Source organism: Manacus vitellinus, unplaced genomic scaffold, assembly GCF_001715985.3.
Source record: "Manacus vitellinus isolate BGI_N305 unplaced genomic scaffold, ASM171598v3 scaffold_39_pilon, whole genome shotgun sequence".
Lineage (NCBI taxonomy): Eukaryota > Metazoa > Chordata > Aves > Passeriformes > Pipridae > Manacus > Manacus vitellinus.
The window spans coordinates 2,901,331-2,928,031 of record NW_021940534.1 but is presented as its reverse complement, the minus strand read 5'-3'; the positions used below and the strand labels follow the sequence as shown (position 1 = coordinate 2,928,031).

At 38.8% G+C, this 26,701-nt stretch overlaps 1 long non-coding RNA gene across 1 annotated transcript; it reads left to right on the top strand.

Annotated features, from left to right (window-relative positions):
* Nucleotides 1-3,248: 3,248 nt before the first annotated feature.
* Nucleotides 3,249-24,865, top strand: LOC108640611. The gene is made up of 3 exons (XR_001921306.3): nt 3,249-3,364; nt 9,390-9,518; nt 24,786-24,865. It is a non-coding gene; the product is annotated as an uncharacterized LOC108640611 (long non-coding RNA).
* Nucleotides 24,866-26,701: the final 1,836 nt, after the last annotated feature.

Sequence of the window (26,701 nt, the reverse complement as noted above, 5' to 3'; positions counted from 1 at the left end):
AATAGTAGTAATGATAATTAATATTAGTATTAAATATTGTTCCTTCAATTTTATCACAGTTTACCCCTCTCTTTTGTTTTAATGTTATGTGATAAGAATGTGTTTCATTCCTTCAGCTGAAGCATTCTTTATTCAAGGTTTTAGTGATAGTTAAGGATACTTTGCTCTGCTTCCAAGGAACAAATAGGCCAAAAGTGTTTGGTGGGATGAATGCTGTTTGGTGTGAGAACAAACGGCAAAAAAGAAGGGACACCATCAAAGGCTATTCTGCTCCATATGAATGTTCAATGTTCCACAATGAATTCCTTCAGTACACCAAGTTACTGGAAAAAATCCTCTACTCTAGGAAAGACGCACATGTCACTGCTGAGTCAGAAGCTGCCTATGGTCATATCACACATAGTACACATTTTTTTAGATGTTCTTTTTTGGGGGTTTTGTCACCCTCCCCCAAAGAAGTAGACGCTTCTTTAAAATTATTGCCAGAAGGCATTCCAGTTGTGTATTTCAAACATATTGTCCTTAAGCCAAATTGGGAGAAATAGGGACAAAATGTCAAACCAGAAAGGCAGGATAACTCACTGTTAAAATTTTACAAAATTTACAAAATGCTGATTTAATACTGATTAATGACTGCAATGCAAGAGTTTAATATTCTTGTGTTTCATTCCCCTCATTATACATATAGAACTATTGTGACTGCAAACAGCCCTACTTTGTAAATAGTATTGCAAAAGTTAGGCTCCAAACGGCATTAAGCTAGCTAAAATTAAATACACTTCAAGTAGAGTTAAAAAAAAAAAAAAGAAAAAGAACAAAAACCACACAGTAAAATATTTTACAAGCACTAGAACAGTGAACTGGCTAAGGTTCTGTCCTAAAGATACAGGTGATATCCATCTACAAAAATGGCTCATCTCTGTTAGTAAAATACCACTGTAACCCTAACAAGGAAAAGTAATCTAGAGGGCATGGATATCTGCACAGTACTAAGATACATTCTGTTGAGTTTTCCTGCAAGTATTTTAAGATATCATCCAATCATCTCAATTGCCCCTTCTGGAAATGTTATTCTTCACCTTCAGCCTAGAGAGGGATATGTTTATAAGTCTGTGTGTAAAACTGCATTGAAGATTAAAAGCCCCAGGAACACACGAAATGATATCAGTACTCAGGTGCCTTGTATCAGTGAAGACCAGATAGTAAGTATGTCTTCCCTATAATTTTTCTATCTCTTCCTGTACCTCCACCTGGGAGAAAGTGTTATGAATTTATTTTGTAAGAAAAATGAATAGGCGGAATAGCAACAGCATTGCATTTCTTGCTGTCAAAACAATGACCATTTCTTTGAGCAACGTTTATGTTGCTCAACTCTCTTCTCTAAATGCACCTTAAGTTAAAAAGCATTCTTATTCTTCTAAAAGATTTTGTAATATGAATTGCTTTCCAGTGTCTTAGGGGTTTTTTAAACTATAGTTGTTTGAATTGTTATGAATATTGATACTCCATTTGATTAAAAGGATGTGAGCATTCTTTTATATCAGGAAAAATGAGCAGAATTTCTCCTATGCTATGAGATCCAGCATGTGGCAGATCTTTCACTTTTCTAATGTTACTCTTTCCACTTCAGAGCAAGCAAATTCACTATAAGGTAAAACAAACAAAAAAAAATAAGCTCTGCTATGCTCTGACTGGATTTACCTTTTTTTTTAATTCTACAATTAATATTTAGCATGCAATTAGATAGACAGATAGATATGTGGTGACCCCCTGTCTTTTGTACCCAACCTTCTGTCTCCCTCATTTGTGCCATCATTGTCATTTGGCTGTGTTAAGGTCTGCCAGCAGCTCTGCTGTAAGCCACGTTGTTTTGTGAAGAGCTCTAGTGGGGGTCTTTCTTGTCTTTGGCAAACTCTTCCTAAAGAGTATTTTCTGCAGCGTGCCAGCAGCTCTTGGCGCAGATTCATCAACTCACAGTGACTTGCAGTGCTGATACTTAATAGTCATCCCCTGTAGCTTAGCAGTAGCTGAGATGGATAATGCAGCCTCTGAGTTGTTCCTTGCATGTTGGGCTTCTTCTGTCTGGTAAACTTAAAAAGTCCAGTTTAATCAATACAAACCAGGGAAAGAGAAAAGGGGAGATCCATCTTGCACTTTGAAGGATGTTTTATCAACTTTACTACTACTGAGAGAGAGAATAAGAATGTTTCAGGCAGAGAAATTAGAAGAGAATAGATTCAACAAATTGATACGACTGGACCTCCAGTGGAGGAGGAAAAGAGGAAGAAAGGAGGGACTGCCTCAGCTTTTGTCAGTCGTGCCAAGCAGGGAGAAGGATGTGAAGATGGGCATCCATGACACGCTGTAGGCTGTTGCTGTAGGAAAACATGCTACTCCCTAGACTCAAAATAACAGAAGGAAGACCCTAAATCTAAAAATTGGCAGAACACAATGATAACTCACACCCACCTGGCCACTTTACCCTGATCAATTCTCAGCCTTTCCCTCCTCTTCCTTCCCATAGCCCGTGTTTCCCTTCCTGTTTGCTGCCTGCACAGCGCCCAGGGCAGTGGGCCCTACACCTCCTCAACCCTTAGGGTCTGCTGCATCATACTAAATACTCTACAGAATTCCAGAACCCTACTGAATCCTTGGATCTTCAGCGACCACGAGCTGCCGTCCAAAGGGGTTCCAGCAGCAAGTTCCCGCACAAAAGCAGTTCCTCACCTGAGGATGTGGAGCTAAACCACTTCCACAAAATGAAAAGCTGTTGTTAAAAAAGTTTGGTCCCGGCTTTGTCGGGGTTTTGTGGTGATGCTCTGAGATCAAACGGGCTGCAAAGGCAGGGAGGGGCAGGAGCGGGAGTGCAGGTCAACTCCGGGCATTTCACGGTATGGGTGCTCCCTGGGTCCTCGCTGCCCTGAGGTCCGCTCTCGGAGTGTGAGTGTACCTCTGTGTGCGTTTTGCGGGCAAGTCTCCCTGAGGAGGTGGCAAGGATGGGGCGGGGGTGCTCTGAGCCAAGGGGCCATATCCTAGCCTAGGGATGCGGGTCAAGGTGAGGGCGGCGAGCCGCCTTCCCACCCTCGGGCCGGGCTGGGCGGTGCCGGGGGCTGGCTGCAGGCAGAGGCGAAGGAGGAGGAAAAGGCCAAGATATTCCTGAATGAACGGCTCTCTCCTCACCCCACACCTCCGCCCGGCTCCCGCCTCCCTCCCGCCACTCGCCGGTGTCTGTTCGAGGCGCAGCCAGTTTCTATAGCGACGGCGCTGAGCCGAGGCTCTTCCGAGTAGTAACAAAGCCCGGCGCCCGCTGCCGCGCCGGGGCTGCGGGGGGACGCGGATCCCTCTCCCGAGGACACCGCGACAGGTACGGGGCGAGAGGATGCCCGGCGGCGAGGCTCGGGGACCCTGCGCCGGCGGGAGAGGGGGTCCTCTCCCGCGGGCCGGGCGGCGGCTGCGGGGGAGAGGGGGAGGCGTCCGTCCGTCCGTCCGTCCGTCCTTCCTCTGCTCGCGTCTGTGGCAACGATGGACAGCGGGGAGGGGTTGCGGGAGGGGAGCCGCAGGTACGCCCCGGGCGGCCCCTTCGAGTTGGCCGCGGCGGTGGTGCGGCTCCCCCGGGTACCCCCCGCTGGCCGGGGCGGCGGCGGCGGGAGGGGACGGCACGGGCGGGCTCCGCGCCCCGGGCGGCAACCAGTGGGCTCGGCTCGCCCTCTGCACCGGGGACAGCGCTTCTCCTCGTCCCTTAAGGTTATCCCTTGATGATGATGATAATAATAATAATAATAGTTTTGGTGGTGGTGGTATATATATAAAAAAAATGACCACCTGGAAATGTTGGGGTTGCAAAGTTTCATTTCTTCAGCTTTATGAAGTAATGATAAATAGGATAATAGTTTTAAAATGCGCCACTTGGAAAAAAAAATATAAAGGATTGGTATTATACATAAACAAGAAAAATCACTGCTTGTTTCTAGGAGTAAGTGTTCCGAAGGGTTTTAGGTAAAATGAGTGTAGCTTTCAGAGTCAGAGTCTAAGATGGTAGAGGTGATAAACATTTGCTTATCTCGTGCAGCCAAGGTTAGGCAAGAATTAGCAGCCCTCACCTACTAATATCAGAGAGTGGATGGGAAGGTCATTAGCAGGTCACCTGCCTGAGCAATGCTTGTGGTGGCTGCAATCAATAACATCCGAATAGTAGTTGGCTGTAAGAATAGCCACGCATTTCATCAGAAGTTTAAAATTCAGAGGAACTTCCCAGTGATAACAGAACGGCTGACCCTGCATGATGAGGTCCTGAGGAGCAATCATTATGGTTCGTTGCTGAGTGATTTAGGAAATAAACTAGATAGCGAGGCAAGGCAAAATTGTGCTGTGACTTGTATGCAGTCAGCAGCATATTCTAGATGGGAATCTTCTTGAATGTGAACAAGGGGGAAAAGGGAAATAGTATGTGAGATGAGGAGAGTGGCTATCATAGTTATTGAGTGGTGGACAAGAACTGACATTTTAGGTAATATGTAATCTAAATATCAGATTATTAGAGATCTTAAACTCTATGTATAAGGTAGTATCAGGGCATCAGAACTCAAAGGCTATGCGTTGACTGGAAGAAGTTTGAGAAGCATATAAGTGAAATGTTAAGTAGAGCTACCAATACCATTTAAGTAAATGATGTGAAAATAGTGGAAGGAGAAGATACAGCAATCTTCAGCAATCATGAATACAAGTAGCATAGAAAATGGAGACAGGCTTCTCTTGCAGAGGATGTATAAATGAAATCAAGTTTTAAATGAGGCTTAATAAAGTTGAAACATTTCTCAATATAAAATTTAAACTAGTAATGTAGTGGTAGATGCAGTGGAATTCAGATGTAGTTTTTTAAAAACAGCAACAACAAAAAAAAAAAAAGGGTGGAATTTCTCAGGTATGTTCATTGCAGTGGTTTGCCCAGTGTTTATAAGTGCTTATCCTTTGCTGTTTTCCAAAGTGTCACAACAGTTGTTCTGTTGAAAAAGTCATAACCTTCTGAATGACCTCTGTTTTTCCATGCAACACTGGAAAGAAAACTCTTGAGTTTGTTAGATGTGTAAAAATGGAGACCTCAGATGAGTTTAGCATGATGGAAAATAGCATTTCAAGACCATACTCTGGGCTATCTGAAATTGAATGCACCTAGCAGGAAATAAAAGGTCAGCTGTGTATAATAAAGACCCGGACACTTCTACTCCCTTAGCTGCATGCAGAGAATGAGAAATATCAAAACTCAGTACGATCTTGCCTTAAAGGCAAAAGGGATAAGTAAAATATATATAGTTACGCTAACAAGTGGCATTTCAGTCCTGAAATTGTTCTTTGTGGAACAATTGCAAACTCCACTAGATGAAGTTTATCAGAGGTAAAAACAATGTAGCAGCTGAGACAGTATCAGGAAAGAACACAATAATTCAGTACAGATAATACATCCTATAATAGAGCCTGACATGCATAAGGGTTTCTGATGGTCTAAACTGTTCTAACAATTAGATCTTAGTCTCTCAGGCTAAGATCTCTCAGTTATGTCACACCTTTCTGATGTTCTTCAGTCCACACTGGGTTTATAAGAAGCCTGTTCTGAAATTCTCATGAAAGCATTTTCTAAAGCTGTGGACTCTGTGCACTGATATAAGGCCACTGCAGGGGTCTGTTTGCCAGTCCCCTCTTGCTGTCCTCAGTCTGAGTTTAACATGTTTGTCTATATCCTGGGTGTGATGACTCGCTGTTAAATGTTTTTTTTTCTGGAGATGTACGTGTGCTTGCTGTAGCCAGCAACTATTTCAAATATACAGGGACCGCTGCCTAGAGGTTGTGATTTCAGTCCTTCCAGACAGGTTGCTAAGGAGAATTAGGGATCCTTGGAGAGCAAAGCTCAGGAAATTCTCCTGTGGCCTTTGCATACATTGTGTGCTGAAGCATTACCTATCTAATATAAACTGTTGTTCTGACAGTAATATAGTATGGACTTTGTGTGTCACAGTGTATAACACACGACAATTGTGACTTTCTAGTATAAAGAAAACATTTGCAAATGTGAGAGTGCTGTGGTAAGATGCAAAGAACTCGAGCCTCTTCAAAATGTACCTTAGGTTTCAAATTCATTTGCAAAGACAGATGAAGTGCAATATGTGCAGCTTTTAACCTACTACAGCTCTAAAATTTTTAAAATCCAATCCTCTGTGTTTCATTCAGCTTGTTTTTCCTGCAGAGACGATGTAGCAGGATTTTAGGCATAATCAATGCCATAATTCAGCATACCTTTCCTTTTCCTATTTTATCTTTTCCACTGTAGATGGGTGAACATAAACATTCAGTAAAAGTTCAAATAACACAGCAGCAGTTAAAGTTTAGTCCAGGTAGTGTGAAAACCTGAGATGTTATATCTCTGAAGTGTTAAGCAGACTTCAAATTCATTTAGGTTCTGTCTGATACTTCTTGCCATTTCCAGGAAATTTAACCAAAGTGTTACAAAGCTGTAGTTCCCTGAAAGACTCAGGTTCACAGGTGTTTTGTAGATATGTATCACATTTTGAAAGTGGCATCTATAAAGATTACTACAACTGGTGTTGCCATATTCAGAAACTGGGGAAAGAAATGGAATAGACTGTTTTATCTCTCGGCTTTCCTATCTTAATTAGGAATTGCCCAAGTTATTTGCAGAAATGGCAGCCTGCTAGAAAGAAAGGGGTGTGACAATCTGGATTTGAGAAAACCTGAAGGTATATAGAGCTGCAGTGAGGAACAAGATGGGGTTTGAAGTGTGGTCCATGATGGAGATGTAGCCCTGGAGTCAAGGGCCATGGTGGGAGAGTTACCTGGGACTGGTAGGAGGAGTCAAGTTGAGAAGGGAAAGGGACAGGCTAGCAGAGACCCAGACAGGAAAGTCTGTAGATATTAGACTGTGTGCATCAGTTCCTCATAGTGGATGGCCCAGTGAGGTGCTGAAGGCTTCTTTTAGACCCCCTTTTGTAAGCCTTCAAGGCTTCATTGGCAATATTTGTGGCAAAGTGTGTTGGTCTAGAAACCCAAACCTTTTCATAATAGTTTCAGGGCAGGTGGTGTTCCAGGCAGGGGAACTCATCTTGGCAGGCAATTCATGACAAAGAAAGGAAACTCACATTTCGGATGGATGTACTCAGGCAAGAGATGTTCTCTTGTGAACGGAAAGAAAATATTCCCCCCTTGGTGACTCACAAGCAGTGATGAGAGTCTGCTTGAAAAAGCATCTGACCTTGAAGCTTCTGCTGTGGCACAGCTTTATGTGAAAGTATGGCTTGAGCACTGAGGAGGTACCCTGCAGAAGCCATTTGTCTCCCAATATGTGATGGGGGACCTGGAGTATTTCCATAGTAGTATTCTCTGTTGAAAACAAACCTACTCAAAACTCAAGCTGATACTGGCTTTTCACTCTTCAAACAATTCCTCCAAGTAACTCTTGAAAAAAAGCTTGTTAAGGCTTACCAGTGCATCTACGGCTATTGCAAACATGTAGTTTATTTAGCTAGAGTTTTGTAAACACCTTAAGCAGAAATTTTGGGTAGTATTTGAATCACCATGTGGGCTGTTGTATAACGTGTGTGTAATGAGGGCTTTTATCTTCCTGGATCTTTTGTAGTTCATTGAGTTATACTTGTGAGCTGTTAAAGTGACAACTAAATGAAAGTAAAAAAAAGTGAACAATGAAGTGTTTGGTGCTAGGTTCACATAGTACAATGAATGAATTGCAGGACCACAAATTAAACAATGAGAGTAAAACAAAGCATTCACTAAATAACCGACTATACTGCACACTCAATGACGCTTCCTGTGGCAGAAAATGATGTGCTGTTGTATGACTAAAACTGTATTGTAATACATATTTTCATTGGAATGCTGATGTTTTGTAATGCTCTTGGATTTGTTTTCAGCGTATTACAGACATTTTACTGTGTCCACTAAATCAAAGAGCGCTTTTGTACCTGGTGCTTTATTCCTGTAATCAAGTTGCCTCTCATTCTCTGGCAAACTAAACAGATTGAGCTCTTTAAAGCCTTCACATGAAGGAGTTTTATTCAGCTCCTGAATATTTTTTTTGTGACTGATCTCACTGTTCTGTGAGAAACTGTCCAGTCGTTCAATGTCCTTTATAGAATGTGAACATCAGAACTGTACAAAATATCTTAGTTTGACTTTCACTGCAGCATAAAAGGTAATGGTATCTAGAGGTAGAACCCAGCTATGTTTCCCTCCTCAACTATCCCATGTTGCTACATCCATGTTGCCGTGATTTGTCCTCTGTGACTTTTACATGTCCCTTCTACATTTCAAGGGGGTTGGACTAGATGACTTTTAAAGGTACCTTTCAACCCAAACTATTCTATTCTATGATTTTGTATTTTTTCAGTTTATTTGTTTTCCATTAAATTGTTCTCCATTCTCAGGGACTGGTTTGATAATTTGAATCTCTGTATCTGGTTGTATTCAGGTGCATTTTGTTTGAATGAGCCCAGTTTGCTAAATAATCCTGTCTTCTTAGATATTTAATTTTCTGCCAAATTTTTGTGTAATCTATATAATTTATCAGAAGTTATTTTATATTTCCTTCAAGTCCAAAGGTGAAAAAATTTATTAGCCTACTTCTCAGCCTCTCATTTAAAACATACCTATTGGATAATCCCTTTTAGCAGGTATTAGTGGAGAAAAGGCTGTGAATTTTTGATCTACATGCTTCATTCACAGTGTGAGTTAGGTATCCAGCTTATGTGAATGGTCATAGCTTTGTCTATAGCGATCTGATATGGTAACAGTGCAGCTAGAAAGTGCTTAAATATTAAAGAGAAATGCTTTTTGAATTTTCTTAATTCCTCATTTTATTTGTATCACTTGAGAAAAGTTGATAACTGGAAGTGTTCTCTGCATTTTTTAAGATTCAAATGTATTTCTCCTTTCTTCTCTGACATCTCCATGGCAGACCAGAAGTTGTCTTTTCCTTCCAATACGTCTCTGAGATTAAGTCCTTGATGTTTGTGCTATTAAGCTCAAAGCTGACACTTTGAATAACACTTGTTTATGGAAATGAAATATGATCTTACTAGTCAGATCTATGTGAAAAGACCAAAAAGGAGAGCACCTTCTGTCTGTATAGCTTATGTTATTCTTCATTGGCCATTAGGGGGTATTTTACACTCCGAATGATAGGCATGAGTACCTGCTCATTTAAAGATCAGCTAACAATGAAAAATTTCATTTCTAACCCACTCTATCTTTTAAAAATTAGGTGCGAGTATCTATCCAGTAAGATAAAACTGCCCTGTTTATAATGTAAGTTTTTCTTAGCCTGAAATATTAAACTTAATTGTCAAATACCATGTCTCCCACAGGACAAAGAGAGAACAGAGAGCATACCATCGATGATTCATCTGTTTTTGTTATCAGTCATTCAGACCTTTTGGTGATGGATGGATGAATAAATTGAGCCTAAAACTATAAGCCAGCTTGGCAGCTGGCAGGTAAGTCCCTGGAAGCTCACCAAAATACTTTCTCAAGCATCACACTTCTGTTTTATATGTTGTATTTTGCCATATTCTAGAATATAAAATATCGTCTTAAGACAATAGGATCACACTTAAACATACATCTACTTTCAGTGAAACTTAAGCATGTAGAGACTTGTACATGTGCTCAGGTAGGGATCCGAAGAAGGATGCTTTCTTGGATGGGAAAATAGAGAAACAGTTCTTGCAAGAGTTGGAAAGAGCAAGTCAGAGCTGAAAATTTATGGTGTGCAGGTGATGTAAAAATGATGTAATAATATTGCATATTGATGAATCCCACAAAAATCCCAAAGGAACCAAGTTTCCGGTAAATTTTGTGTCATCTGTTTCTGAAGAATAAATTAAACTTTCTTACATGACTGCCATGCCATCTAACAGGCAAGTTAAAGCATTTCATAAGCCTGAAATAGAGAAACATTAAGTGCAGTTGTGCCTCCCTACCTTTCCCTGGTATATCTCCCAAGATAGTTTGTCCTACAGTAGTGTGCTGTGGTAATGGATCTGGCAGCATTTGCATTAAGAAAATTGTTTTTATGAATATATTGTAACTTGGCCAAAACATCTGCTTCTTGCTGAAGTGTGGGTTTTAGGGTTTGAGGATAGTTTTCAGTGTGTTCACTGGTGTAAATGTAAGGGTTTGGTAGCGAATATTGACCTAAATTTATTAAAATATGAATTCTCATTGACTTTGGGACTGGGGGGAGGGAAGCATATCACAATTACACATAGCAAGAAACTTTCTGGCATGGTTCTTGTATAAATGCAGTTTTGATATTCAGATATGGCTATGAACAAATTGAACAGCCTTCTGAACTTCATGCTGTGTTGAAAATTAAGTCATCTGCCTATTTTTCTGTTTCAGTAAAGTAGAATTATTCATGAAATGTCAGTTCTGTCAGTTTTTTAATTAACTTTCAGTTTTAATAATATTAATATCATGCTTCCCTCACTCATTTATATAGATAGCTCATATAGTGCATATGTGTGTATTCAGAATCCTGTAGGTCTCTTGAGAGAGTAAATTCTCTGTAGTTCTAGTCCACATACATGTGCAGACACACATTTTTACACGCTACCTTCTCAAGAGAGCTAGAATGTTTAAAATTATGCAAATATATGTACATGTATATTTATATTTACCAGCCAGACCAAGGGTATAAATTGACATCACAGATACATGTGTGGAAATTTCCTGCATACAGTGCTGTAAATTACTGTACAAAAAGTTCAACCCTGTCACCTTTTGTTTGCCTGTTGCTCTAGGAAGACAAACAATTTCACACAGTATGATCAGTAAAGTGCAACTGTGGACATAATTCATGTCCAAAAAAGAAGTATCTGTCCACTGACTGTAAAATAGTAACTTGTAATAAACAATCCTGTTGCATAGTCGATGCCTCCTCCTTTATGCTGTACCACTTTGCACCCCTTTCAATAGCAGTATTATGTCTCTATCCTTAGTTTTTTCACCCCTTTATTTCACTTTTGATCCTGCGTGAGTGAAGAAAGCCAACCTCATTGCAACACAGATTTTAATTTTTTTTAAAGGTCTTCCAAAGAGTTGTCCTATAAATTTTAATTTGCTGCTCACACATCAGCAGTGTTAGCCAAAGCAGAGATAAACAGCAAAAAGAAGCAAGAAATAATGCTATGAGAAATAATAACTCCTGGGAAATAAAAAATACACAGTGATCAGCACACAGCTGTTTGTATTGAAAAGTCAGGTTCATATCACCCTGTTACTGCTGGCCCAGAGCTTCTTTGATCATGTTTGAAAGAGTTGCATTTGTTTGGGGATGTTTGGAGGGTTGACAAAGGGCAACTTCAGTGAACATTTGCTTTTATGTTTGTATATGCATAAAATTAAAATCCAAATGTTTATGTGTGTGTTACAGTAATGAACATAGCTGATGGATTTGATTCATTATTTGTTGTTCAAACGTTAGCGATACCTTTCATGGACAAGACACAATAATATGAACTTTCCTGTGCACAATATAGTGTCTAAACAGATAGAAGTGCAACAAGTAGGGTATGTCAGAAAATTCCAGAGAAGGAGATTAATATTATTTGGCGTCAGTTTTGAGTCACAATGGATTGAAGTGGTTTGCTGGGTTTTGTGGGGGTTTTTGTTTGTTTTGGTTTGGGCTTTTTTATGGTAGGGAATATGAAAGCTAAGGGTCTTTCAGGAAGAAATATGAATTATGGGTGGGATTTCTGGACTGACATGTGGATGAGAATGAATTTCTACCCTGACAGTATGTCTGTTAAAATACCTAATTTTGCACTACCAGTACACACTGAAATGTTTATATCAAATTTTCTAGAGAATACAGTGAAGGAGTGCGGAGCACTCAGACAATGGGCAAAGCCTGAAAGACTTACACAAAAAAAAAATCAAACTGAACCCATATATTGCAAGATCATATTGTTCTGAGAGAAGAAACAGATCTTGGGAAAGCAATTTCATCAGCATTCATAGCACTAAGCCGTGGCACAGTTCCTGTGAAGCCTGCTCCAGAACTGACGTCATTTGTCCACCATGACATACTAGGCCACTCTAACTGGCACACAAATACTGAGCAGCTGCCTCACACAAATCCAGTTGCATATCTCTAGCAAAAGAAAGACTCTAGTCAGAGATATGAATGGTTATTCACCCATCTGCAAAAAGAAATGCAGTGTGCCAGGCAGCAAACAGCAAGCATCATACATTCACTGATGAGCAAAGTGATAATGGGGAAACCACGGGGAATTGTGTTGATAGGAAATGGGCAAATATTGGGGCTCTGTTCAGCTAAACCCACTGGTTCCAGCAAGGACACTTGACAAAGCTCACTTCCCGTGTACAACTCCAGATGTCCATGAAACTTGGGTTGGTTTTTTTTCCCCCTACATTTCTTTCACACAAGCAAAGAATGGCACTGACACTAACACACTAGAGATGGTCCACTGGAGGGCTGAGAGGAAGGCAACTGAAGTCATAGATCGCTCTCTGCCTCTCCACAGTGCCAGCTGCCCTGGAAAGATTGAAGTTAAGAGTTATGGCGATTGTGTTCCCGGATCTGGCTTTTAGGCTCTGACAGCCAAGATGTGCACGAGTCACTCCAATTCTAGGATTTCTTTTCATTACATTTGGAACCAAAAAGGGCTGTTGTTAAGGAACAGACAGTATAGAAACATCTTTGATCCCTTGCCTAGACTGGGTGAATTAACTAACTGGTGAATGTCTCACACTGTGCAATCATTATTGTTCATCATTGTGACAGGCCGGAAAGAGCAAACATAATAATTAATACACGGCATTGTGATAATGGCATTGTGTCCCAGCTTTAAATTGTTTCAACGAAGCTTCTCTTTTATTTAAGTAACTCCCTGGTAATTCTGTTAAACCTTTCTTTTCTTCAGTCTTGAATCAGCTTTTCAATAGAGACATCTTGTGTCCTCTGGTGAAGTGGGCTTACAGGCAGGGAATGTCTGTGTTTGTATGTGTGTCACTCCCTTTCAAGTACTGATTGTAGAGCATAACTACGACTGATGAATTTTCTTCAAATAGTAGATAAAATTATCCAGCTAGACATTATTCTACAGATGCCACCTGCAGGTTAAATCATTGCTTTATTAATGTAATGTTCAAAGAAATATATTGAGCTACTTTTCATGGAATCACACAATGGTTTGGGTTGGCAGGGACCACAGAGGTCATCTAGTTTCAACCCTCCTGCCAAGGGCAGGGACACCCTCCACTGTACCAGGTTGCTCAAAGCCCCATCCAAACTGGCCTTGAACATTTTCACTTCTTCTGCATTTTCAAAAATGCAGTGTTTTATTCCAGTTAAACAACAGTCACCAGCAAAAATATTTTACCTGTTATGCTTTCTTTTATGAAGATATAGTAGTGCTCATTTTCAATGTGAAAATTGCAATTATCTTGCATTTTTCCCAATATATAGTAACTGATTTAGAAGTATGGAAGGATAAAGTGTGAAGCAACACACTTTATCCTTCAACAACGCACAGTCCCTGGAAAATGGACTGTATGTTAGACCTGCTTTTGAAAATCAGAACAATCAAAAAAGTAATTTATTAAGAAAAATACCTGAAAATGTGATCATTTGCGTTCAAATATGTACACATAAATTTTATCTTTATTTGATATTGCAGTTCATGTGTGATTCAAACAAAAGTACTCAACAGTGAATTTTGTTTGTATGTTTCTTTTGGTGTTCATTCACAGTGCCGAGAATGTGTAATGAATAGAATCCTAAAGATGAAGACACACATATGGAAATTGCACTAAGTGCCTCTGCTAAAACTGAGGGCTCTCCCTTAAAGGCCAGCCTCATTTTAGAGGTAGAGAGGAGGTTGCCACCCTCAGGGATGACTAGACCCCAAGCTATGACACAACTGGCAGTTCCATCTAGGTAAGAGGCAAAATGTCATCTGCCAAACAGTCTGAGGGAGGATTTAGTAAATCATATAGCAGTACCCAACATTTCCAAGCACGTATTCTTTAGTTGGGGATTATGGAAACCAAGTGGGTATTCAGCTGGCTTTGTTTCTCTAGAGCAACTCTGTGATCTGTACTGACCACAGGTAGATGTCAATGCCTGTCAAACTTCTCAAATTTACTGTTCCTTGTGTGGCTTTGAAAACTTTCCTTATCATCTTGTGTTTGCTTTGTATGTGGGGTAGCAATGTGCTTGGTATGAGAGGTTGTCTTGGATCTGCCCCCTGAATGGTGAAAGAGCTAACGGGGGTATGAGTGCGTTCTTCACTGCAAGTCACTGCCCAGAGGGTTTGTGAACCCTCCACCATCACTGGAGACATTCAAAACTAAAATGGACAAGGCCCTTCAGACCTGTCTTTACTTCTGTTGAGAATTGCAATGGAAACCTTGATTGGTGTGAATTGGGATTGAATAGGTGTAGAAGCACCAAAGTAATAAGAATGGCTGTTGATGGTGCCCAAATTAGAAGGTCATCTAGATAACAGCACACAGCTACGTGCAGCTTCAAAGGACACCCACTTCAGGAGACAGGTCAGTGAGTAAATCCTGATGACTCACAGAGGTGGGACAGGAAGAATAGATTGTTTGCTGTTGCCTAAAGACAACAGAAAAACACATCCAGCAGCAGCACGTGGTTGCCTACCTAAAAAGAAACCAGAATTTAAGGTGAAGACTGGATAGCTTGCATCCCTTGTCCACCATGTCATTGCAAGGAATGTACCTCCATTATGAATACTGAACAGATTTTTGGTCACATATGCCTTGGTGCTTGTCAGTGCATGGAATGGACTATCACCCCCCCATTTCCTAGATCTCCCATTGAACTTTACTAAATTGTTGTTACACAGTGTTGCAGTATCGTTTTCTAGACTTTTCAGGAAGTGAGGTTTGAACCAGATGACTTCCAGAGTTTCCTTCCAGTGTAAATTGTTCTGTGATTCTATCACTTGAGTGCAGGAATTAGTGGAGTATGTTCCATGAACTTCACTGCACAGGAAGTAAGATTAGTATAATATGATTTTGTGGTCCTTTCTTAAATCTTACATTTTTATCTTCATTTGCTCCACCTACCCATGTCTTCACAGGCGAGGATTAAATGTTGTTTTCTTTTTTAAAAATGGATTTGAGTCATGCAGGTACCAAAAAAAGAAAAAAGCAAAACCAAACCAAAATATTTCTAAGCAAAGCATAAAAGTTAGTTTCACATTCCCAAGAGGGGTTATTTTGACCGTGTTAAATAATCTTGTACTTGAAAAGATTCCATGCAGTGTGTCTTTCTGATCAGAAGGCTATAAATCTCTGAACTTCAGGGACCTGAGATTGAAATGTTGTCTCAATTGTTGACTAAGACAGGATCAATGACAAACAATGAGGATTATGTATCCACTTGAAAAAAAAAACAAAACAGTGCCCAGACTGAACTTTCCAATTTGCAGACCTCATCTTGTTGTGTTCTTTATGATGCTAAGCTGATTGTATGAGCCTGGAACCACAAATAATCTCTCTCATTCAGCTCTACAGCAGTATTGCTGGACATATAGAATAAAGGCATGTTACTCGAAATTATGCACATCTGTCAGCTCTACCACAGGCCAGGAGTTGTGCTTCTTGGTTTGCTTGTTGTCTGAGAAAATACTGTTTTTTAAAAACACTAAAGGATCTGCTGTGACACCCCCTCGTACCCTTAATAGAATTTTGTGTTAGATGAACCAAACCATTTGTCATGTTGGTGGTCTTACAACTCAGGAAGTAAATGTTGTACAACAAAATAAAACAGTTTTCTCCTGAACTCTGCTATTTCAATGTAGCTATTTTATGGGTATTTCCAGTGTCAAAATTACATGTTGTTCCTACATACTTTCCTGCTCTGTCATTCTGTTACTATTTATCACATTCATTCTCATCAGTGTGGTGGGCAACAGAAGCCATATGTCATATCTCCGTTGCTTTTCATATTCAGCTTGCTACCAAAATTTCCCATGATCTATTCTTGTATAACACTCAAAATTTTCCTCACCTCCCACCTCTGTCTGTGCCTTAATACTTTCTTACTTTGACTCCTGTAAAATGTAACATATACCTTGTAACCTACACTTCCTTAGCTGACTTGACTCTTCTATGGCTTCCCTTCCCCTTATCTAAACCCCCTGTACCTTTTTTGGCCATCTTCCTAAAGTGTGTAATACTGTATCTTTGAAATTCCCCACAAATTCATCTTGTGTATCAGCTCAAACTTGGTTTTATGCCATTCAGACCTTCTCCCCCCATACGTGCTTTCTGCTGTATTTCCTTAACGTGCCAATTTGGAAAGCTTTTTCCTGAATTTTCTTCACTCACACTTAGCTCTCTCTATCCACTCCCTACATAAAACTCATCATACTGCTGAAGTCTTTTCTCTAATTCACAGCTCTCTTCTGTAAGGATCCCAAGACTCTCAGATAGCAATCTTGTAAATTGCATTCTGTGCTCAGTTACACTCAAGCCACATCAGTAACTCAATGGAACTGAGCTAAGTGGCTTTGCACAAATATAAGCAAGAGTAAGATTTACTTCAGAGTGCTTAGAAAAGATAGTGAGCATTTACTTAGAAGGTCCTTTTTTTTTCCATTTAGGTCTAGTGCTTAATGATGTGGTTATTAAGGTGTTGCTGTAAGATGCCTTTTACAGTCTTTAAAGAGAATTATAATGTGTAGCACTCTACTTTGTTTCTCTGAGTAGCTAGGTTAAAATCTTGCCATGTGAGGTAAGGATTGCTGTTGATGGTGAGTGGGATCTCAAGTTCTTTCAGAACCACTGGTGTTACAAGCCAATGGTTCCACCTGGTGCGTTCACAGAATATGAGACACATCTGAGTCTGCAGTGTCTCATTCGGATATGATACCAAGTCTATGTGAGTGTATCAAATACTTCATTCACATAATGTTTGATCAGTAAGTCCTTCAGACTTGATATCCTGCCAATGGGGCTGCCACAATTCATGTATTCATAAACAGTGTCCTTGAGATCTTGTCTGCACCTTTCTGCACAACCCAGTGTATTAAAAGAACTTTATCTTTTCGGGGAAGGGAACAGTGTCCTGCAGTTTTTATGAATGACTAGATGCTGTCATAGTTGTTTACTGATGATGTTCCCTAGTTGAAGTTATATATTATGAAGCACAGTTGTTTCCAAGATTTAATAATACGGCAATTAAAAAAAATAGTAATTTTTTTTTAGTAACAGAGCCAAGGAGAAATTAATGGCTGTTTGTGTCACTTTTCTAGTCAATCCAGTATGACTTTTGCCTTAGCAGGGATTACAAATTAAGAAATTGAATAAATGAGGCAGTAACAAATTTTAGAAACATCAAAAAAGTTTCTGATCTATGAAACAACAATGAAGAAAAGCATACAGTATTCTACTAGTGCTTAATCCTACCAAATTTCTCCCTGTTACCCAAATAAATAAGAATTCTGCCTGAAAGGCCTGCATGTGCATCCTAAGAAAATGTTTATATCCAAGATTTATTTCCTGCTGTCATTTTCCAAGGTAAAGTCAGTGACAAGATTTAATGAACAAATCCCTCAAGTAAAGTTTTTCTCAACACTTCTTTAGAGCTACAAGCAACCATAAGGAAAGCAACAGGAAGAAGACTTTTTTCCCCAGACAAAGGGCTCTTTTAAGACAAACCAATGTGATTTGTTGACATATTTGCAAGTGTTGCACCTCATTTGGTTGAATCACTCCTGATTTATACAAGAGGATCTCTGTCGAATGGATTATCAATATGCCGTATTGCCATTTTGCTTATCAAAAGAATTCACGACTCTGGCCTAAAAGGAGAGAATGATTTTGTTGCTGTACTGTGCCATAAATACATCTCTAAAAATGCTGTACAGAGCTTTTTATTTTATGCAGTTGAGTGGGATCATTGAAAGCTAGAGATTTGGCATTGGCAGAGTGATATACTATCACCTTTTGCTGTGGAAAAGGAGTGCTTCATTAATAAGGCAAAATGGATACTAGGGTTGTCTAGTGAATCTACTTCACATAAAATTCACTGCTGGAGCAGCTGCTTCTCCCTCAGTCCACCTTTGTCTTATGATCTGTCCATATAGCAGTGTTCTGTGAAGCCCACTCAGAAACAGGAGTCTCTCAGGAGAAAAATCATGAAAGTTCAAGTTTCTCAAGCCTTCTAGTGTAAGTCTTGTCACTTCAAACACACAAGACATTTATGGGTATAAAAAATTTTTGAAAGGTATCTGTATGGAGGAACACAGACATAATGTGAATAATTACATTTGCATAAAATTTTGAGTAAATAGAAATGAAAGACCCCGTTTTCTGTGGTTACTGATCCTCCGAGATACCCAGTTCAAACTGAGACGTATCTAAGCCTGGAAACTGAGAAGGAAAGGTACAACTTTTACTGTCTTTTAGGTATCTCCTATTGCATTTCAAAATGTAGCTTCTGTCAACACTCTACGGTGATGGCTTACAGATAGGCAAGATATATTGGCACAGGTTATAGAAAAGCCTCAGCGTATTAGCACAGGATGATAGAGTGGGAAATGGTACATAAGGTTGACTGATTCTCCTACAAGACAGATTAACTTAGCTCATCCAGAACTGCATGTTATTATAGCTAGGTTGGATCTGGCTCAGTTATGTCAACACTGCACTGCAGTTTAAAGTGTAGATGTACCCACTGCTGCGAAATATATCCACCACAATTAATGGGAAATACCCCTCAGAATGCACTTTCTTTGAGTGCACCTTCTGAAAGAGCCCTCTAGAAGCAGAGAAGGACAAATATGAGCTCAGAAACTCTCAACTAATATTGTAATCATTTGACTCTGGAGCAGAATTGGATTTTAATCAATTTCACGGAGTTCTTTCTGTCAAGAAGCCAAGCCAGAGGAAAAAGGTACATTAACTTGCTTTAAATTATGTGGTCTATGTTTGCAGAGTTGCGAAAAAGTCAGATTCAGAGTGGATGCTATCCTGCCTTCTGCGCATCTTTCTAGTATTACTTTTTGGAAAAGAGACTTACATAGTAGAACTTTCAGAAGCCTTATATTCACTTGCTTAAGTAAAAGCAGAGCAGAGGAGATTGATTATTTAAAATGTTTTGAAGAAAACTGTCATTTAAAACATCTGGTACTTTAAGATGTTCCTGGTTATGTTTCTGTTCTATCAAAAAATCTTTTCTTAGTTAGTAGAAGGCAAGAAATGCTTTTTAATTTCCTGCTTTATTCCATAAGCCTCAGCCAAAGTGTTCATTTGTATAGAAAACCTGATATCCTTGAGAATACTCACTAAAGAGCTGCTGTGTTGATGTTGTAATTTTTATTACATTAAGTGAAATTCAGAACTTGTTAGTGTTCTATTTTCTAGTTTTTCTAGCCTTGTACTACGTGTTGCAAAACATTTAAACTAAAATCCCTATTAATTATTACCAGTTAAGAATATACCAATATGTGGTTTCAGTTACTAATTTACACTAAACCAGGTTAATAGGCAAGTGTAATGAATCCCTGTGGACTGTGTTGCTTTTTAAACTTTTAGAATTACATTTTATGTTCTTTCTATCTGTTTTGTGTTAGTTGCTTTTTTTTTCTTTCTAATTAGTTTAATATACAAGCTGTTTCTGAATATGCCTTGATTACTTCCAAAATTTCTGAAGCATACTTTCCTCTCATGCATTTTGTATTTTAAATGTGCTCAACTAGCAGACTTCAAACGTTTTCATTTAGTTTAACCTTTCAACCATTCTAGTTACAAATGGCATCAAAATGCTGTAGCTCTGCTCTTTAAAGCAAAGACAGTTTCATACCCTTCATTGAGTTTGTGAGACTTGGTCAGTGTAACTCTTTAGGATGGTGGGAAATTTATAAAGTCCAGGTTGTCCTTGTCCCAAGATAGAATTATGCAGCACTTGCTGAAACACATTTTCTAACTGCAGATTTTCCGATTTTTTGCAGGTTCATATTGATACGATTTAGACCTGATTGGATTTGCTGCCACGGCAGTAAGTGGCAGTATATTTCTATCAGAAACACATGTGAGGGAGGTACACAGCATTATTAACTGATTCTGATACATGCTGTGAATAAATTGCAGCATCTTTCTGCTCCTCTTATGCCATTCGAAGGGCACTCCAGGCCTGAATGTGCTCACAGAAGTAGGAGACCCTACCCACAAGTCTCAGGGTGACCCTGGTGACCATGATGCCTTCAGAAACACCCAGAGGATATCATATTTCAGCTCATCCTCACAGATTCCTATGTGCTTTAGGAATGACATACACACAGTAAGTGGAGGTGATTTTTCTTTTGTCCACTGAATAAAATGTGACCCAAAATCTGAGGTCTGGTGAGGGCTAACCCTTCAAAGCTAACTCTCCAAAACTAACTCTCAAGGAGACATTGAGACTACCAATGGAGAGGATCTCTCTTGGGAAAGCAGTCATACCGAAGTGTCTGCTTACAGAGTGTAGTCTCTATATTATTGCTGTATGTAGAGTCTCAGCCCATAAGGATTCTGTCCTTTACTTGAAGTATTCCATCCAGTAGCACTTCAGCTCTCTCTGAGAGTTCAGAGAATGGGTTAAAAAGTACCACATTGCACTGCTAAATAACATGTTAAAAGCAGAACAATTCATATCAATCCCTCTGAAGTTTATGTCCTTTACAAGCATTAATCTCAGTAAGCAAGTCTCACCAGCAGAACACTCTGGTGATTCTGAGATTGGTTATGTAGCAATTTATGGAGCTCTGACAGTCCTGGATCAACCCCAGTAGCTACAAAGATGCTTCCAGAGTAATACTTAAAGCTACTCTTGTTTGATATGATCCTGTATTCCTTAAAGGAATAGAATAAAAGCTGTGTGTATCATTTGACACCAATTAATTTAATTGCTTCCATCCACTTTTTAAATGCATGCAATTTTATTTCGCGTACCTGCATCTAGAATGATGGGTGTGCATACAGTGACTATTCATTGCATATGGTGTATAAATCAGGCCAAATGGACTTTTTCTCACGAATACTTTCTAAGAGGGCAGTATATGTGACTGTCAAAGTAAATGCCTCCTCACTGACACTTGTCCATTGGGATCATTCATTTCTCATGAAGGCAGTTGAAGACATACAACTTTACTGCAAGATCTATTGTATTTTTATGGCATCTCAGGGTTTTGTGTTTACCTTTTTTTTAAAATACATCAATAAGATTTTTTGAAAATTTTTTCTTAGTTACATCATTGATACTCTAGTGATTATAATGATGTTATTATAATAATAGATACAATAATGTCAAGTTAGGAGGGATTATATGTCAACTATTGCTATATTGCTAAAATAAAAATAATTTTTATCCCAGTAATAACTATTTTTAGATGTGTGCTTTAAGTGAACAGTTTACTGCATCCAGGTTAAAGTGTTGTTTCTTCAGACCCTTACTTTTCAAGATATTAGTACTTTCTGCAACATCAGCTAGATTGGATTTTGCTTACCAGCATTTCAAAAAGGACATGATGTTGGAAGACCAGGTCTGGAAAAGTTGTTTGTAAGTGGAAATCTGTATTGGATTTGGAATATTTTGACATTCAGTTTTCAAACATTCTGTGACTGAAGTAACTGCAGTTGTTTTTTACCGTTTCCTTTCTGCACAGGATAACATGCAAATATCTGAGCAGTAGTTAAATGAGAAAACCTGGTTACCAAATATATGTAAAGAATACATAAAATTCAGTAGAAGTACTGCCCTGTATAATGCCCTACCCTTTTTATTTCCTGTTTGCACTAATCTATTGAGATAAAATAGGCAATATAGTAAAATCTTTATGTATACTCATATCCTCAAAAATGTCCGAAACAGAATGAACCGAGTTAAACATACTTGTATTAGATGGATTGTTCTTATTGACAATAGAAAAAGCAAGCAGTACACCTTCATTTCTAGTCTGTTCTGAGATTGTTTTCAGCTTCATTAGAACAAAGCTAATGCCACACTTACTTTCTATTTAAGTCTTATTTTGAAGGTTAATTGGAACTTACTTATAATGCATTAAAATGATTCCCATGTGTGAAGAGGAATTTCTCCCTGGGTGATGTAATCAAGTTTAATTTTCTGTAATTTTGTCTCACCTGCTCCCTCCCAAATTATATAACATAGCAAATATGTCCAAAGAAAGGAATTCTGTCATATTTTGGGGATCTTACCTTTTGAGTATGTCACTTCATGTCTTCCAGCACAAGTAATTTTTATTAAAAAAGTAAAAGTTATTTGCTTGCATTTCTGGACTTATTTTAGTTACTTACATTCAAGCATACAGTAGCTAGCAAAGCAAGGATGTAAAATTCTACAGTGCTATCATCATGTGTTCTGAAACCTAATACAAAGCCATATTGGCTTTTAATAATGTCTAATATAAAGAAAAATGCTAGACATATCTGTAGGTCATATAATTAAATATTTATGCCTGTATTAAGTAATACTGGGAAGCTTTTTATTTATTTATAATTTTGTATCTTTCAAGTCATATTCTAGAATCCATGTCCTAAAGTCTGTTCAATTCTCAGAAGAGCTTCTAAAGGGCAAAACCACTAGAGCAGAGTAACAGAACTCTATCTTATTTGATAAAACTGCCAAAACCCACCCCTGCTACCAAAAAGGAGAATGTCTAACCTTTCCCTGCAATAATAGTAAGGTCATGAGTTCTATCGTGAAATATATTTTTACTGGAGTAGATCATTTATTGGTGTCAGAGTCATAAAGGAAAACCCACTGGCAGTGAGAAAACCATACAAGAGAAAATGCTAAAACAGCTCAAGCAAGCAGGTTGTGAAACAATTAAAAATAACTTTAAAGGAATTAATTCTCTTTAACTAGTGTATTTCCAAAAATAAAACTTACCGTGTTAGATACAAATTTCGAGCCACCTCCTTTTACTTATCAACGTAATCTAATTAAGCCAGTTTAAACGAAGACAACTCATAAGAGCTCAGATCCTTTGTCCTTTATTAGTTTTATTCTTAAAACAGCTGCAAAGCAGCCCACAACCGTATGTCACATTAAGAAGTCATTCGGCATATTGCTATATAAATAGCTCATGAATTCTATATGAAGGAGAGTTTCTTCTTAAGAAATATTGGAAGAGGGTTTGCTTTTGCCTACAAGCCTAAATAATAAAACATTATTTTCTACACCATAGTCAGTTTTAAGATTCATATCAATGCTGTAGTAGCCCGTAGCTAGAAAGTGAGTAATTGAGAATAGTAGGATTTCAATAAGGCACTCAATGCTTATTCATACCATTTTCTACTACTACCTGACACATAATGTGAGTTAGTGGAATAATGGAAAAGTATTGCAAATTATACTGTTAAAAAGAAATGGGATCTGGTAATATTGAATGTGCACATGCAAAGGATGTAGAAAGTACCCTAAGAGCCAATGTCACTATTGTGAATTAAGTGAACTCTGCGTTAGATGAAAATCTCCCTGCTTACTTAATAGTAAAAAAAAATAATTTGACTGTTTTGGGTTTTTTTTTTTAGTATGAGATGACACATTAATATTACATGACTTCTGAACTAAATGAATAGAGACCCATGAATTCCACTTCAAATATGAAAAACTATAATTTTCTGTATTTTGAAGTTTTGTGACATTATTGTAGAGGATTGAGAGAGATCAAGAAAGGACTCTAAATATTGTCACAATAACTTCTGATAAAAATGCTTCTGTTTTGTATTAGTGTCTTGTGAAGCAGTCAATAATACACAACTTTTTGCTGTATGTGTTGCAGAGTTTCTCTTTCGCGCGTAGTTATTGGAGGAACAACCTCATTACCTATGCCATTGAAAACTAAGTTTTTGTGAAAAGAATGAAGGTATTTTTCATAGCAGTTTATACAGCTGACCATAAACTGAGCATGGATCAGTATGTCACATTCTGTAGCTCTGGTGCAAAGTCTCGCATTGATTGGAGTTGACAGGGAAATGCCCATTGTTAAAACCCATCCACTGTTAGCAGAAATGTGGCATGAAACAGGTTGAACATGTGATAGCTGCTGGCACTTTGAATGTAGTCTATTCAAATGTCAGATTAGTAAAGCAGTTTGGGGTGGGTTTTTTTGCATTGTGCTTAACACAAGCTGGAAAAATCTGGTGCGATGGTCATTTCCTGCTGAGTCAGAATGCAGCAAAGCTGCTCAAATGTGAATGCAGTGGCCTACAGGAGATGGCTCCTTTCTGGACTGTGTTGGAGAAGAGATTGCAGCTTGTTTGGAAAAGTAGAAGTGATCAAAGATCTTCTATGACACTTGTGAAGGAAAGTATTTTGATATGTTTTTACAACTCTTCTTTCGAAGCACAGTTTATCTCTTTGGTTGCCTTGCCTTTGGTGTTTTTTTTTTAGTGAATTGCTAGCATTTGTGAATATGTGGTTGCTAGAAGAGATAGCACTTCAGAGTGTTTAGCACATAATATTGAAAGAAGCTTAAAATCAACAACAGATCTATAAAGATAACTGGATTATGTTACAGAAATAATTTTAGTAAATGGGATTTACCCAGTATATTTCTCTAAATGAAAATCTTAACATATGGGTATTTCTATCCAAACTAGAGAAGTTGGACTACTTCCTCTCTTTCAGAGAAAACAGACTGAAAAATCTCCCAGCTGTATTCCTGCTCTACTAATTTTGTTTCCCTCGTTTTCACTAGTTCTTGCCCATGTGGAGAAGAATAGGCTTTTCTTGTGTGCTCTCAAGTGAACCTTAGGAAGAAGTTGTTTTTCTTGGAAAGTAAGTTTCTCTGTATCTATTTTTCTCTCTACTTCCCTTCTCATATTTCCTAAATATGCTTGGTTTGCATGTAGAGGAAGCTTTTAAAACCTTTGAAAATGCTGCATGTTGGTTGGCTCCATGGATGATATCTTATGGAAGTTCCTTGCTGACCTCATATATTCATTTTAGGTTATATGTGAAATTTTGGCAAATTCCCTGAAAAAAAAATACTGCAAGAAATGTATGATAAAAGGTTGGTCTGATGAACTAGGCAAAGATGATGTCTCATTAGGGAGCAGAAGCACAAATTTCCCATTTACTTTGCCCTGTCAGAATGACTGAGCTCCAATATTGAGAGTTTCATCTACAAGTAATTGCTTCTGGTCTCTCATGAACACTTTGTCTACACAGTGTTTGATAGATGAGTGCAAAGAAGAGCCATAACATGTTGCAGAGGCCATTCACCTTTCTTTCCATGCCTGGGAAGAAAGCCTGCAGTTGCAGAGCAGTAATTTGTAGAAAACTGATCAATGGCCAGTGGCCTGTTTGGGCTGATGTAGTCCTGTGCACTCTGTCTGGCCATACCTGGGACCACACATAAGAACTTGCTATTATTTATTCTGTCTCGTCCTGTGGGTCGCCTCCTCTTGCTCTCAAGGGAGGATATTCCCCCTGCTTCTGGGACAGCCCTCCAGCAGTCAACTGGAGCACTGTGAGGACTGCTGGTGATCTTCTGCCATCCAGAAGATGCCTCTCTGGCTTCAGCTTTTTTACCTTTTTAGTAAAATGTTCAGGTAGAGAAGTTTGTAAGGTACGGGAAGGGGAAGAGAGGGAGTCACAGCTTAAGCAGCAATGGGAATGATGGATTCACTCCTGCAGTGCTTACTCAGGACTCTTACAAAAGACAAGTGCTTGTCATAGTGTAACAGATGTGCTTGTTCTTGAATTAACTGCAGTGGATGCTGTCATCATTGTACGTGTCTAGTAGTTAATCTTTTGTTCAGAAAGCTGCTATGTGCTACATATTAGACACGGGAATGAGAAGTTCTGCAATTGGATTGCGTTGATCTCATCAGATAGGTTCTGTGGAAGACAAAATATGAAAAGGTCTCTAGGTTTGCTTGTAAAAATGAATTCATATATTAAATGAAAGAACTAGTATCTAGGAGCAGTGTTTAGCTATACAGGCAAATGTCAGCCTGATTCCTTACTCAGTAAGGGACAAAGCTTCTCAAACAGATCACATAGAGTGACTTCAGGATACCAAAGCAGTAAATCATAGAATAATTTGGGTTAGAAGGAATCTCTGCAAAAATCCTGTTTCCTTTGCTCACAACAGGGCGAAATTCCAAGGTAGACTGGCCTGACCAGGGTTGTATCCACTGAAGTTTTCAATATCTGTAAGGCTGAAGATTTCATTTCTACCTATCTTGACACCTGTTCCAGTGTTTGAACACCTTGTGAAATATTTTTTTTTCTAGTCTCTAATTGAAGTTTTCCTGGCTACAACCTGTGTCTGTTGGCAGGTGAGATAAGTCTATCTAAAATAAGTTCAAGTGGAAAACTGGACATAAGGAGTGATTTAAACTAACGACAGAATTAATAAAAATAAACTCAGTGCTTTCAAAATAGACATGGGACCTCACTTTGACCTCCAATCACTAGCAATTTTTTAGTTGAAGAGAAAGAGGTTAGGCTCATCATAGGACTTGCACTCAGGACTTTTTACTTCACTGCCCCCTGGATGTCAAGGTCAGAAAGAAGTTGCAACTACATGCAAGTTGTAGTCCAGTATTTTAAAATAGCCCAAATATTAGTGGAGTATTGGAGCATGTAATAGGGACATACCTTCTC